Source organism: Panthera onca, chromosome D3 (assembly GCF_046562875.1).
Source record: "Panthera onca isolate mPanOnc1 chromosome D3, mPanOnc1 haplotype 2, whole genome shotgun sequence".
Classification (NCBI taxonomy): Eukaryota; Metazoa; Chordata; class Mammalia; order Carnivora; family Felidae; genus Panthera; species Panthera onca.
The window spans coordinates 18786238-18800967 of NC_138350.1; the positions used below are offsets into that span (position 1 = coordinate 18786238).

Sequence of the window (14730 nt, forward strand, 5' to 3'; positions counted from 1 at the left end):
TTGTGGGTCTAGTTCTGGGGTTTCTATTCTATTCCATTGGTCTATGTGTCTGTTTTTATGCCAATACCATGCTGTCTTGATGATGACAGCTTTGTAGTAGAGGCTAAAGTCTGGGATTGTGATGCCTCCTGCTTTGGTCTTCTTCTTCAAAATTACTTTGGCTATTCGGGGCCTTTTGTGGTTCCATATGAATTTTAGGATTGCTTGTTCTAGTTTCGAGAAGAATGCTGGTAACTTGCATGTAAATTTTAAAAAATGACACATTTATCATGATGAGCATTGAGTAATGTATAGAATTATTGAATCATTATATTGTACACCTGAACCTAACATAACACTGTGTGTTAACTATCCTGGAAATAAAATAATTTTTAAAAAAGGATTTTTTTGTTTATACCTTTTTTTTTTAGTAATTAATTTTTTTTAATGCTTATTTCTTTGAGAAAGAGAGAGAGACAATGAGAGAGAGACAGACAGACTGACAGAGAATCCCAAGCAGGCTCCGTGCTGTCAGCACAGAGCTCAACTCAGGGCTCGATCTCACGAACTGTAAGATCATAACCAGGGAAAACTAAATAGTCAGACATTTAACTGACTGAACCACCCAGGCAACCCTTGTTTATTCAGTATTTTAAAGATGTTAATCGCTGCCCTCTCATGTGCATTTCTGCTAATGAGGAATCTATCAGAATCCTTGTCATTGTTCCCCTGAACCAACTGAGTTTCCTCTCCACTGGCTTTAAACTGTCTCTTTTTCTCTGCCTTAAACAATGTGGTATTCATGGGGGTTTTGTGTAGTTTTTTTCCTCTATTTCTTGTGCTTGGGGTTTTCAAGAATTTGGAGTCTGGGGGCGCCTGGGTGGCTCGGTCGGTTAAGCGTCCGACTTCGGCTCAGGTCATGATCTCACGGTCCGTGAGTTCGAGCCCCGCATCGGGCTCTGTGCTGACAGCTCAGAGCCTGGAGCCTGTTTCAGATTCTGTGTCTCCCTCTCTCTGACCCTCCCCCGTTCATGCTCTGTCTCTCTCTGTCTCAAAAATAAATAAACGTTAAAAAAGAATTTGTAGTCTGTTGGTTTTGAATTTTCATGAAATTTAGAGCATTTGTGGCAATAACTCATCAAATATTCTTGTTTACCTCCACACCTTCACTCCCTGGGAACACAATCACTTGTGTATCCATGGCTGAAGTTTCCTACACTCAGTGCTGCTCTGCTCACTTTAAAGTCTTTTTGTGCCTTTTACTCTGCAGAGTCTGTGCTGTGTTCTCAGTTTCCCTCACATGTCTCCTCCTCATGTCACCTGCTAATCTCAACCCTTGTGTTTGCAGCCTGAGATGTTGTCGTTTTCATCTCTAGAAGTTTGATTTGGATCCTTCAGTTTTCTTTTCTGTCTCCTCTTAGCATTTCTATCGTTCAGACTAAATTTGGATGAAAGTCTGCAACATCATCCTGACTTCAACCTCCAGCCTTCTGTCCTTCCTGCAGCTTCCAGACCTGCCACTCTATGATTGCATGAACCATTTCTCAATGTCATTGTCTCTCTCTCCCACTGTCTCTGTGCATCACAGATAAATATACACAGACATGCACATGATACACATTCTTTATTGGATCTATATTCTCCAGACAATACTAAGTAATGCACCTTATTAGCTATAACTCTTTGTTTATTAAACTGGTTTTATTTTAGAGGTCTCTTTAGGGTTCACAGTCCTCACCTCCTGTCTTATCAAAGTACATCCCATTGACATGACATCACTCACGTACATGATAAGGACGTCATAACATGGTCTCCTCTCCCCTATCAGTTTTGCTTCTCACTGTCAAATGTTTTATTTGTACAGCCATTACAAATCAAACATATTGCTGTTATTTTCTTTAAGCACTTATCTTTTATAGACATTAACTAATAACATTATTATTAGTTACATTTATCATGTAGTAATAATTCCTGATGTTTTTTTATATTTTTGTGTAGCTGCCCATTTCCTTTTGTCATCCTTTCCTGCTGTCCAAGGGGGAATCCTTTCCTATTGCTTGTGCTGAGGGGCTGCAGGTGACCGGTCCTGTGAGGTTTGCAGTCTGAAAATGTTTTAGGTGCTCTTCAGTTTTCAATGACGTTTTCACTGAGTAAAGATCAAAGCTGATAGTATTTTCTATGAGGATTGTGAAGACATTGCTGCCTGTTCTTTTGCTTACATGGCTGTAATGAGAAATGTGCCCCCACCATGAAGTTGGTTCCTCTATAGGGAACACATCGGTCCTCTCTGGCTGTGAGAAGGTCTGCATCATTGGTTTGTGGCAATTTCATTACAATGTGTGTTGTGCTGTCTCTCATGATCCCTGTGCCTCAGCATTGTTGAGCCTCTTGAATACATTAGTTCATGTGGTTCACCAAATTTGAAGCCTTTTGCAGATTACTTCTTAACTAGTTTGTTATTCAGTCTCGGTTCCTTCCCTGCTCTCCCTCTGCTCCTACACTGCACACCCTCTGGGTGGCGTGAAGTTGTCCTACAGGTACCTGACTTATATTCATATTTTTAAGTGTTTGGCTCTGTTTCATTTTAAGTAGTTATTTAAATTGCTTGACATCAGATTCACTCTTCTCCTCTTCTGCAGCATCCTATCTGCTGTCAATTTATCCAGTGTATTTTTAAATATCAGAGCGTTTCATTAGGGAGTTCTCAAAAGGTTTTGTCTTGAAAAATGCCATCCATATCTGCTCCTCACAATTCATTCAACCCTTCACCCACAGTAATGGAGGAAATCTAGTTCTAATGACTGTTTACGAATCCCCTGCTGATCCACACCGTGCAGAGTCTGTCTGGAGGGTGAAGAGTAAGGGGACAGACTCCAGACCTCAGATCGGGGGACCTGGGCCAGGCCTACCGATAGCTTTATGCACAGTATTCTTGGGGCAGGAGGAGAGTATGACACAGATGGGGAAGGGTTTGTGTCTCACTTCCCCATCTGCCTGTGTCACTGTGAGCATCACTACTGATGTCATAAGACTGACAGTAATAGTCAGCCTCGTCTTCGGCCTGGGCCCCGCTGATGGTCAGGGTGACTGTTTTCCCTGAACTGGAGCTAGAGAATCGGTCAGGGATCCCCGAGGGCCGCTCACTATCCTTATAAATGATCTGTATGGGGGCTTGACCTGGCTTCTGCTGGTGCCAATTGGTATATTTTTTCTCCATCATATCTCCAGAGCAGGTGATTCTAGCCGTCTGTCCCAGGGCCACTGACACTGAGGGCGGCTGAGTCACCTCACTGGAGGCCACGAATCCTGAAAAGACAAAAGAGGAGGGGTTGGCATGGGGTTCAGGGGATTATTCCAGGGACTCAATACTGAGACTGTGCCAGTCTGAGCTCAGGGTTCGGTTCAGGTACAGCTCAGGTCCTGTGGGGGCTGGGCGTGTGCAGGGCCCTGGGGACAGCACCTGTGCAAAGAGTAAGGAGGGGGAGCAGGAGAGGGGTCCAGGCCATGGTGGAGATGCCCAGAGCTCTGCCTCCTGAGACCCACAACACTGCTGGGCTCCACCCAGCCTCTCTTATTGCCTTCCAGGTCCTTGGGACTGTGATTGTTAGTACTTATGCAAATCTCCTCCATTTCTAGGGCTCCTAACTGATAAGCCACTTGTGAGGTCAGAACATGTGACTGAAGGGGGGAGCCCCAGCTTCCTCCAAACAGCTCTCAGGTCAGACCACCAGCCTTGGCCTTCAAGGTGTGGAATCACAGTCACATTCATGGAATCAGACCACATGACAATGTTCTGAAATCATCCTGCTTGGAGTCTGGGCTTGCCTCCCTCTGTGGTCTTTCGGGAGCCTGGCTGTGGGGCTGGGATGGGCGCTCTGAGGGATACAGACAACACCTGACTCAGGGCAAGGTGGTCCTGTGGCCTCAGTTTCTCCTCCTCCTGCATCATGTTTCTACTGCACCCCCCAGAGGCACTTGGCATGTCTTAGAATATGGAGCGTTATCATTAGAATGTTTGTTCATCATTTTATCTGTGAGGGTCCACTTGTTCAACAACCACCGCTGTCGGAGATTCATCACTCCTTCCAGTCTATTGTCACGTGGTACCTTCATCTCTCTGACACCCCCATCCTACAGCAGAGGAGCAATTGGCATTGTCTAGGCACTTTTTTCTTTTTTGTTTCATCAGTGTTAGATGAAATGGTACAGATTTTGTGAGAAGCCATCCCTGACTTAAAAAACCACCATCAAGCTCCGTGTCTTGTTAGGGTCCCCAGGATTATGTCTTCCCACATAATAGATATAGGATGAGCGAGAGGGGAAGAAGACGAAGGGGGGGGGGGTTGTAGAGAGTGGAGAGGAAGGGGGGTACCAGAGCTGTGGCGTCAGGTAGTGAGAATCCATTTCATTCTGGAGACGGCCTCACAGGGACACTGTGGATGCTCTTGCCCGGGACCAGGGACTCCGAGTGCCTGGCCTCCAGCCCCCTGAGACACTCCTGAGCCCGGACGCTGCAGCCCTGGGTCTGAGTGGTGGTAGGGAAGGAGAGGCAGAGAGTGAGTGGTCAGGGTGTTCTCCACATGCCTGTCACAGATGAGTCAGCTCCCTCAGGACACTGGTGGATGGGGTGGCGACCTGCATTTCCCAGGTGAGGAATTCACGGTATCAGCAATTTCATCAGTGTCCTGGGTGTCACAGTGTGTGTCAGCCTCAGAACAAGGCCCCTGCATCTTGTGGAGACAGGTCACATTGTCTGGATATCTTGTGAGGACTGAACCCTGAACACCTGCTGCCCCCCAGGCCTGGTGTCCCTGTGAGGCTCCACCTGGGCAGCCCCAGCCTCCGTCCTGCTGCTCCTGATGCAGTTCTGCTGCCCCCTGTTGGTGGAGGAGGACCCAGACCGGGAGCTTCCCTCCTGCAGGTCAGGTCACCCCACAGCACCTGTCACCTGAGAAAGGGTGTGGACCAGGGAGCCCAGCCTCCCCCAGGCAGCTGCCCCCCTGCTCTCCCCAGCCCAGCACACACAAGTCACGTACACGGTGCAGGAGGCAGGACAGGTGCGGTTCCTGTACTGGTCCCAGGGTTGAAATGCCCTGGACTAGCCCACTGTCTTCTTACAAAATGTAGAGTGCAGGGTACAGTGTAGTGCATTTGAAAAGGGTCGGTGTCCAGATAAACCTGTGTGATGTCCCATGGCCACCAGATTCCTGTGTTAAGTTCCAAGACTGATGCTTCCCCAACCCAATTAGTGCAGATTTTCGTCAGTGGGAACAGGGGATACTTCTGGCGTAAAGTTCCCTTTGTGCACCTAAATCTTTATTAGTATTATTATTTCTACTGCTGTCATTTTTATCCCAACCCACATCTCTTAGAATTTGGTGTGGGAGGATTTCTACATCAGCCCAGTTGGCAGTTGGGAGGACATTGGGAATCTGCTAATTCAGACCTGGTTCTTCAATTTCACACCATACACATCACACTTTGCTGAGTCCTTTCCATGGATTTCTGAAGAGGATGGACAAGAGACTCCCAGACCAGCTCTTACTCACAGAGACCCCACAGAGCCTCTGTTTAATGAATAAAGCTGTTAAAATTCTTTGTATCCCGTAACTCGAAACAGAAAATCATTTCTAACATCAGTATAGGCATCCTCATTTCACAGCACGTAAAGCCGAAGCCCAGAGAGACTAGGTTCCCAGAAACACAGATAAAAGTGAGGTGAGGCCAGAAGGGGAGCCCAGGTGTCCTGGATTGAGACCCTGGGCCATTTGGGTCAGAGGTTGACCAGAGGGGGTGGGAGGGAGGGTGAGGTCAAGGTAGGCAGCAGGGCTTGTGTCCCTGGACTCCCTTCCGTCCCCATCCTGACCTGGCCTATAAACGAGCCCCCTCAGCCTGCCTGTGGCGAGGTTCAGGGCGAGTGTGTCCCAGGTTAGAACTGGAGAATCTGCAGGGATGGTGGCTTTGTCTGTGCAGGGACGTGGCCTGGGTGCTGCTGGGTTTATTCTTCATTATTGCTTGGTCCTCTCTCTCCTGAGCATGTGGTAGTGACAGGGGTCTCATGGCCACTCTGCTGGGGGCTGCTAAGGTATATAGTGGACCACAGGGCTTGCAGGATCAGAAGATTATGTGGCACATTCTCAGTGATCCTGCCCCCACAGCATCCCCTGGGCTGAGCTCAGGGTCAGGGTCATGCTCAGGGTCCTGTGGGGACTGAACCTGTGAGCAGCACCTGGGCAGAGAGTGAGGAGTGGGAGCAGGAGAGGGTCCAGGTCATAGCGGGACCTTAGATTTCTGTCTCCTGAGTCCAAAGCTGAGCCTGGTCACCTCAAGCCTTCCTCATTCCCTCAGCGGTCCCTATGAAAATGCTCCTTCTCAGGCCAGTGGAGAAAATCTCTGTGCATCTGGGTGAGCTTCATGGATCTGGTTTATGTGGAGCTGTGCTCACCTCTTGGCTCTCCTAGAGGAGCTCTTGTCACTCTGCATTGGAAAATTCTTTTTTTTTTACTTTTTTAAAAATGTTTATTTATTTTTGAGAGAGAGGAAGAGACAGAGCGTGAGTAGGGGAGGGGCAGAGAGAGAGGGAGACACAGAATCCGAAGCAGGCTCCAGGCTGTGAGCTGTCAGCACAGAGCCCGACGTGGGACTCAAACTCACGAACCACGAGATCATGACCTGAGCCAAAGTTGGACACTCAGCTGACTGATCCACCCAGGTGCCCCTGCATTTGAAAATTCTTAAAATGTAGAGGAAAGGAGGGAGAGGTGAAGGGCATTTCTGTATCAATTTCTGAAAATGTATACTGTGAATAATTCTTTTCTGAGAGTGTGTGTTAAATACATGCGACATCAATTTTTTCATTCTACCTATTTGTGAGTGTTCAATTGCCTTCCCCAATACACTGTCTGTTCCCTGTGAATGTTTCATGTTCTACATTGTAGATCAGAATTGGTGGGAATTTGTTCTGAACTTACACTTGGATTTTAATGTATTTTTATTTACATTAGGATTCTTAATTGCAGCATAGAGTTGGGTGTTGCTGTTAAACTCAGTTTCACAATCTGTCTTTTCATTGTATTTAGACCATTTCCTGGATGTGATTAGTAATTATCATTTCCATATAGCATCATTGTATATAGTGTTTCTTTGTCCATATTCTCCATGTTCCTTTTTCCATTTCTGTTTTTTTTTAGTTAAAGGAGCATATTTTATGATTCCATTTTATCTCTCTCTCTCTTTTTGGCTATTAGCTGTACCTATGACTGTCATATTTTCCTGACTCATTCCCCCATGTCACACAGTGTCAGATCCTTAGTACAAACTTCTCTCTCTTCTCCGCATCTTTGCTGTAATTCACAAATGTTACTTTTACCTGTATTATAAATTCCAACATACACAGGTATTAGATTTGCGTTAGATAGTGAATTATCTTTAAAGGAGATTTAGATACTAAAAAATTCTTAGTATTTTTTCCCAGTAGTTAGCATTTGTGATTTTTAAATTTATTTTGTAGAATCAGATTCTTTCCGGAATCACTCCTTTCTTCCTGAGGGGTGTCCAGTACTATTTTTTGTATATCTGGCTGGCTGAAGATCAATCCTGCCACTTTTTGTGTGTAGGAAATTTTTTATTTAGCCTTAATTTTTAAAAGATATTTCCCTGGGTAAAGAATTAAGTTGTTTTCCTATTTTCAGTATTTTAAAGATGTTAATATGCTATCTTTTGCTTGCACTTCTACTGAGAAATTTGCTAGAATCCCTCCCTGTCTTTCCCTGAAACCTGTGTGCCTTCTCCTTCTGGCAGCTTTTAAGCCTGTCTCTTTTCCCTGCCATAAACAATTTGATATTGATGGGTGTTGGGTTTTTTGTTTGTTTTTGTTTTATTTTATTTAACTATTTCTTAGTTGAATTTTGTTGAGCTTTGAGATCTGTGGGTTTGGGTTTTCATCATATTCAGAAGATTTTTGGCCAATATTTCATCACAAATATTTCCATCCTCTGCACCCCATCTTCTTCCCTTTGGGGACACAATCACATCGTATTACATCGCTGTAAGGTCTTCCTATAGCTCGGTGATTCTCTGTTCCCTTTTTTTTAATGTTTGTTTTTATTTTTGAGAGGGTGAGAGACAAAGTTTGAACAGTGGAGGGGCACAAAGAGAGGGAGACACAGAATCCAAAGCAGGCTCCAGGCTCTGAGCTGTCAGCACAGAGCCTGACACGGAACTCGAACACTCAAAGTGTGAGATCATGACCTGAGCCGAAGTCAGATGCTTAACTCACTGAGCCACCTGGGTGCCCCAACTGTTCACTTTAAACAGAGAATCTGTTTTCCATTTTGCAGTGTCTGTGCTGTGTCTTCAGATTCCTTCAAGTGTTCTTTATCTTGTGTCTGGTGTTAATCTCAACCTTTGTATTTTTTATTTTATTATTTAAAAAATTTTTATTTTATTTTATTATTTAAAAAATTTTTAATTCTAATGAGGCTAACATACAGTGTTATATCAGTCTTAGGTGTACAATATAGTGATTCAATAATTGTACACATTACTCAGTGCTCATCCTGATAAGTGTACCCTTAATCCCCTTCACCTGTTTCATCCATCCCCTGACCCAGGTCCCCTCCGGTAACCATGTGGTTGTTCTCTACAGTTAAGAGTCTGTTTCTTCGTTTGTCTTCCCCCACTTTGTTTCTTTGTTTTGTTTCTTAAATTCCACATGAATGAAATCATATTCTACCCTTGGCTGTTTACATCATAGTTTTCATCTTACTTTGATTGGAATTTTTAATTCTTCCTCTCTGTCTTCTCTTAGCATTTCGATCATTCAGACTGAATTTCGATTAGAGTCTGCGACATGGTTCTTACTGGAATCTCCAGCCTTCTGTCCTGTCCTGTAGCGACTAGACCTGCCACCCCACAACTGCATGAGCCACTTCTCATTGTGAGTCTCTCTCCTCTGTCTCTCAATAAATGAGACATGAGTCCCACTGGATGTGTGTTCTCTGGAGATTCCTAAGTAATGCACCTTATTAGCTCTTACTCTTTGTTGTTACAATGGTGTGATTTTAATGGTTTCTTTTTGGTTTGTGGTCCTCACCTGCTAACTGGTCAAATTACCTCCCGGGGACATGACATCATTCACATGCACAATAAGGACATCATAACACAGTCTCGTCTCCCCCATCATGTCTGCTATCATTTTCATGTATTTTATTTTTGTATCTAATATAAATCACAGTATATTATTATCATTATTATTTTATTTAAACACTTGAGGATTTTCTACAGGCAGTAACCATAAAAAAGTTCTTATTTATTTATTTATTTATTTATTTTTTAATATATGAAATTTACTGTCAAATTGGTTTCCATACAACACCCAGTGCTCATCCCAAAAGGTGCCTTCCTCAATACCCATCACCCACCCTGCCCTCCCTCCCACCCCCCATCAACCCTCAGTTTGTTCTCAGTTTTTAACAGTCTCTTATGCTTTGGCTCTCTCCCACTCTAACCTCTTTTTTTTTTTTTTTAAAGTTCTTATATTTATGCCTGTACTTAGGATATCTGATACTTTATGCATCTTGTATAGTTTCACTTTCCCTCTGCTACCCTTTCCTTCTGTCCAAGGGATGTCCTTTACTGTTGCTTTGCTGAGGGTGTGTGGGTAATCAGTTCTATGAGGCTTTGCAGTCTGAAAAGGTTTAGTTTGTCTTCCCTTTTCAATGACATTTTCTATGAGTAAAAGCCAAAGTTGACAGATATTTTCTTAGGATTGTGGAGACATTGCTCCCCTGTTCTTTTGCTTACATGTCTGTAATGAGAAATGTGCTCCCACATGAAGCTGGTTCCTCTGTAGGGAACACGTCTCCTCTCTGGCTGTAAGAGTGTCTGCATCACTGGTTTGTAGCAGTTTCATCACAATGTGTGCTGTGCTGTCTCTCGTGTTCCCATGCCTGAGCTTTGCTGAGTTTCTTGTATGTATTAGTGTATGAATTTCACCAAATTTGAAGCCATTTTTGCTATGATTCTTCAGATGTGTTTTCAAGGCACCAGCTGGTCTCTAACTTCTTTCCCACAATTTCCAAGTCACACAAACTTAAGGCTGTGGGAAGTTGTTTTACACATGCTAAAATTTTATTTACTTTTTGTAGCTTTTTCCCTCTGTATTTCATTTTGAATGCTTTCTACTGCTATGACGTCAAGTTCACTGATCTCATTTTCAGCATCTAATCTGTTGCTAACCTCATCCAGTGTTGTTGTTGTTTTCTATGTCAGATCATGTTGTTTCTGTTAGGGAAGTTGTGAAGTTTTGGTCTTTGAAAAATGGCTTCTATATGTCCTTCTAACTGGTTGAGTCACATACACACCCACAGAAACCAATGAAATATATTCATAATAACTGTGTGCGTATTCTCTGCTGGTCTACCTTCTTCCATGCTACCTGGAGAGTAGAGTGGGGACTTCAGATCTGGAGACCTGGGCCAGACCCACTCATTGCTTTGTGCACAGGCCTCCTGGGGCTGCAGGAGCGTGTGACACAGATGGGGAAGGGGTTTGTGTCTCACTCCCCGTCTGTTTGTGTCCCTGTGAGCACTATCAGTGTCCCACACCTGACAGTAATAGTCACCCTTGTCCTCAGCCTGGGCCTCACTGATGGTCAGGGTGACTGTGTTCCTGGAGTTGGAGCCAGATATTTGGTCAGGGATCCCTGAGGGCCATTTGCTATCATAATAGATAATCAGCATGGGGGCTTGGCCTGGCTTCTGCTGGTACCATTGAACACTTCTACCTCCAAAGTTGTTTCCCCCACAGGTGATCCTGGCTGTCTGTGACAGAGTCACGGACACTGAGGGGGTTGCTGAGTCAGCACATAGGAGGCCACGGAACCTGCAAGAGAGAAAAGAAAGGTGGTTTTCCGGTGCTGGGTCTCATCCCCAGGAGAACCCCACCTGCCTGGCCTGAGCTCATGGAGTCTCTGGGTTTCCAGTTTCCCAAGTCCCATCATCTCAGCCCCTGATGCTCATGGACCTGGCTGGTGGATGGAGCCTTTGAACATCATCAAATTTCTCCAGGCAGGTGCAGTGCCTCAGGGTCACAGAGCCAGTGGACACTTGAGGGACTGTCACTCTCCCCCACCCCTAGCCCCTCATCCTGCAGCAAGGTCATGATCATCTTTCCCGCAACAGGCAGCCCCTTGCTTAGCTCAGAGTCAGGTCCTGGATTGCCCCAGATCCCTGGGGCTGCGGTGAATGTGAGCCTGTGGACAGCACCTGTGCAGTGAATGAGGAGGCCGAGGAAAAGAGGACTCCAGGCCATGGTGGAGGTGAAATGATTCTGTTCCTTAAGTCGCAGGCCTCGAGGCTGGCAGGACTTACCCCAGGCCTCTTTTATCCCCTTGCTAGAGAGACGTGGTGGACATGCAAATCAGCCGGGATGAGGGGGCTGCGCCCCGGGAACTCTGTGGTTTGAGAGAGGCCAGAGAGGGGAGGGACGGCCCTGCAGACCTACCCTCAGTCTGGAGATTCTGCTTCACCCTCTGATCGCATAGTCTGGGGTGCACAACTTCATTCCCCTCCATGTCCTGACCTCACTCCTGGGCTGACCTGTCCTGGCTGGGCTCAGAAGTGGAATTTGTCTGTATTTTCTGAACCCATGATAACATGTTTACTCTACAGACACTATAGGAGGTTTAAGTCAGTGGGGTTGCTGAGCTATATCTCTGTTGGGGAACACCAGAACCTAAATAAAATTCTTCCCTTGGCAAGTGCACATGGAATTTTAAGGCGTCATTGAGGTGCTGTAAGTGTCTGTCCATGGGGTGGGGGGGAAGGGGGGAGCTTCTGGGACAGGTCATAGCCTCGGTATCCACAAGGTGCACTCAGTGTCGAGGACAGATCCAGTCCTTGGGCAAGGTGTGACAGTGACTGAGTTGAGCAGAAATGAGGTGAGTGGAGAGGCGGGAAGTACTGACCTGTGTTAGAGAGAGAGGCAAATCTACACGACACAGTTCTAAGAGACATGGATGCAGAATTTTATATCAGCGTCAGAGGTGATCCTGTAGAAACCTACACCTTTTCCCTCAGGTCTCACATCCGGATAGCCAACCCTTCCTGCGTGATAGAAGCCCTGATGCCAGGCTCACCCCATCTTCAGGTGCTTTGCCAGGTGATCTCTGCTGTCCCCTGGTGGCCACTCCACACTGACTCTGGGAGGCTCGGGGAACTCCTTTGTCCAGGTGATGAAGAACCCACAGCTCAGAACCTGATTCTCTGATCCCTTGACTGCTGGCTCCAGAGGAGGAATTGCTCTTTTCTCCAATGCCCTGTCAGCCTCAAGACCAGGCAGGAGGAGATCAGATTATCCATGAAAATAAGAACAGGCTCATCTGAGGAAGACAAGGTAAGGCCCATCTGAAGTATCACTGCTCATATCTCTGGGGACACGGGTGGTCATGGGTGTGGTTCTTGGGCTTAATAGTAGGAACACAGGACCCAGCGACAGCCCCTTACTGGTGCTGGCTGCTGATGCATCAAAATAGGGCCATTCCAAAGACAGAGACAGGAGACCTCTCACCCAGAAAACATTTATCGAGACCCACTTTGGTCTGACACAATCATCCTGGGAGATAATTGTGAACAAGACACAGATCTTTCTCAGAGGTTCCTTCTTGTGGTTGGAGCAGGAGAGTGGTCACAGTGGCTCTGGTGGCACAGCAGAGTCTCCAGCCCCTTCTACCTGTATCTTATCTTCATATGCATTTAGTAGCCACACTATTGCTATTCTGGGGTCCCTCTTGACCAGGACTGACCTTGCAAGCCAGAAATGGCTCATGGTTGTGTCAGTCAGCTGGGATCCTTTCTGGGGACTTGCCGTCTTGTGAATGAGAGAAGTAGACTGGATATACAGTGCCTTTCTTCTTTACGTGGATGTGATAGCTGGAGCGGCTGCAGCCATCCTGAGGACTACAGTAGAAAAATAAAAGCAAAGCTCCATAGTAGGGATGGTGGAACAGACAGAGAGGATTTGGTGCATCATGGAACTGGTGAGTACTTGGAGGGTCAGCCTCTGATTCCAGATTTACTTTTTGTGGTAGAGAGATAGTCTCCTGACTATTTCTGCCTCTGATAGTCATGTGTCTGCTTGGCAGTAAAAAAAATTCTACCAATTAGTATGATAATTAACACAAAGAATCAGCTAAAAAGTAATAGTGGAAGGAATTTGTAGTTGTAGATGATGTGCAGAACATTAATTGAGATCAGACAGAAATGACAGGCAGGTGGTGTGTGGTGAGAAGTTGGGGGAGCAATCTCTGGAGAGGTGACTTCAGGGCTGCTCTCATTCTGGGAGGAAGGGACCCATAATAATAAGTGTGCTCACAAGAGCAGAGTCTGTGTCCTGCTGGGAAGAGTCTGGTTTGTCTGAGGATGAAGGACCAGTGAGAAAATATGTTGTTTATGATTCAAAACTAGCTCTGTTCCAAGGTGACATTTTCTCATAAGTTAAAAGTTTGGGGACAGGAGTGACGTGTTGTCAAAATCATCCCTGCTGTGGTTTCCAGGTGGGGTGAAGCATGAGGGAAGTTCCTGTGTGAAGTCCTGTGCACACAAAAGAAACAGGAGCAGTTTTGTAGGGGACAGTCATCAGGGCTTATCTGCTGGGTCACCTGGTTGAAACATGGCAGTGGCCGTGTCACAAAGGCTCCACCTTCCCCTCATCTTCCTTCAGCCTCTCTGACTCCTGGGCCACATGTGTATGTTTAGCCTGTGGAACTCCTGTGACATATCCTTTACATTATCTATGTATGTACCTACATATGAATATACTGGTGAACATGTGTGTACACGTGTACTTATGTGTATACTATGTGTGTGTATGTAGATATCCATTGCGTGTGTGTCTTCTGGAGGTTCTAGACTCTGACTTGGGACCCCAAATCGTGCCTGATGGAATCCTTTGTATGGCAGGAGCCATGTAGTTCCATTTATCACCAATGACAGTGTGGGTGAGGTAACCGTAATGAAATGGAAGCAAATTAATAATCAGACTCGTTTGACAGCCATCACTGGTGTTGGCTAGTTAATGACACTGTACCTAGAACTGACAAAGACGGGCCGCCTACCAACTACTTGTTATTTTGAATGCTACTGAATCTTAGTAGAGGCTGTATTCTGACTATGAGCCACTAAGTAACCCCATGACCTGAGTCAGCTATGTAAACTGGGTGTTATATAACCAACCATGCAGGGACTGGGCTTTCACAGCAGCTCTCCATCATCATGCAGAAGAGGTAAATTGAAGATCAGAGTTCACCAGGTCCTGAAGGCACAGGTTAATGCATGAGGAACAAGTCAGAGTGTGTCCATGACCCCATCTCCTGTTGTTATCCCACACATGACAGGAGTAGTAGCCTTGCCCTCAGTCCAGACCCTGCTGACAGTAAGGTGGCCATGATCCCTGAGTTGGAGCCAAAGCCTCAGTCAGGGGTCGTTGGGTTCCTTTGGTGTTATCACAAATGAGCATCTTGGGTTCCAGTGCACAGCATAGTATCCTACTTGTCTCTCTGGCAGGTGATGGTGGCCAGCTCTCCCAGAAACATCAAAATTGAAAACAGTCCAGTCAGCTCATGGAGGTCATAGATCCTGCAAGAAGGAGGGGAGAGGTGGGCTTGAGGAAGAAGGGCTCACTCCCAGGGGTCCCAACCTGAAGCTGTACCTGGGCTAGTTCAGGGTTTGGGGTGGGTCCACTCGGGTCCTG

At 45.9% G+C, this 14730-nt stretch overlaps 1 protein-coding gene, 1 long non-coding RNA gene and 2 gene segments (V, D, J or C); 1 reads left to right on the forward strand and 3 right to left on the reverse strand.

Annotated features, from left to right (window-relative positions):
• LOC144613894 (immunoglobulin lambda-1 light chain-like) overlaps nt 1-14730 on the reverse strand; it is a 429142-nt gene that overhangs the window by 117503 nt on the left and 296909 nt on the right.
• LOC132675490 (immunoglobulin lambda-1 light chain-like) overlaps nt 1-14730 on the reverse strand; it is a 500428-nt gene that overhangs the window by 108964 nt on the left and 376734 nt on the right. The gene's annotated exons all lie outside the window — the stretch shown is intronic.
• Nucleotides 1-14730, reverse strand: part of LOC132675035 (Ig lambda-1 chain V regions MOPC 104E/RPC20/J558/S104-like) — a 333884-nt gene that overhangs the window by 99184 nt on the left and 219970 nt on the right.
• Nucleotides 1-14730, forward strand: part of LOC144613896 (uncharacterized) — a 173963-nt gene that overhangs the window by 57850 nt on the left and 101383 nt on the right. For all 3 annotated transcript variants that reach the window (XR_013551336.1, XR_013551337.1, XR_013551338.1), the window contains exons 3-4: nt 8789-8917; nt 12060-12375. This is a non-coding gene — a long non-coding RNA (uncharacterized LOC144613896). The remainder of the gene's footprint in view (nt 1-8788; nt 8918-12059; nt 12376-14730) is intronic.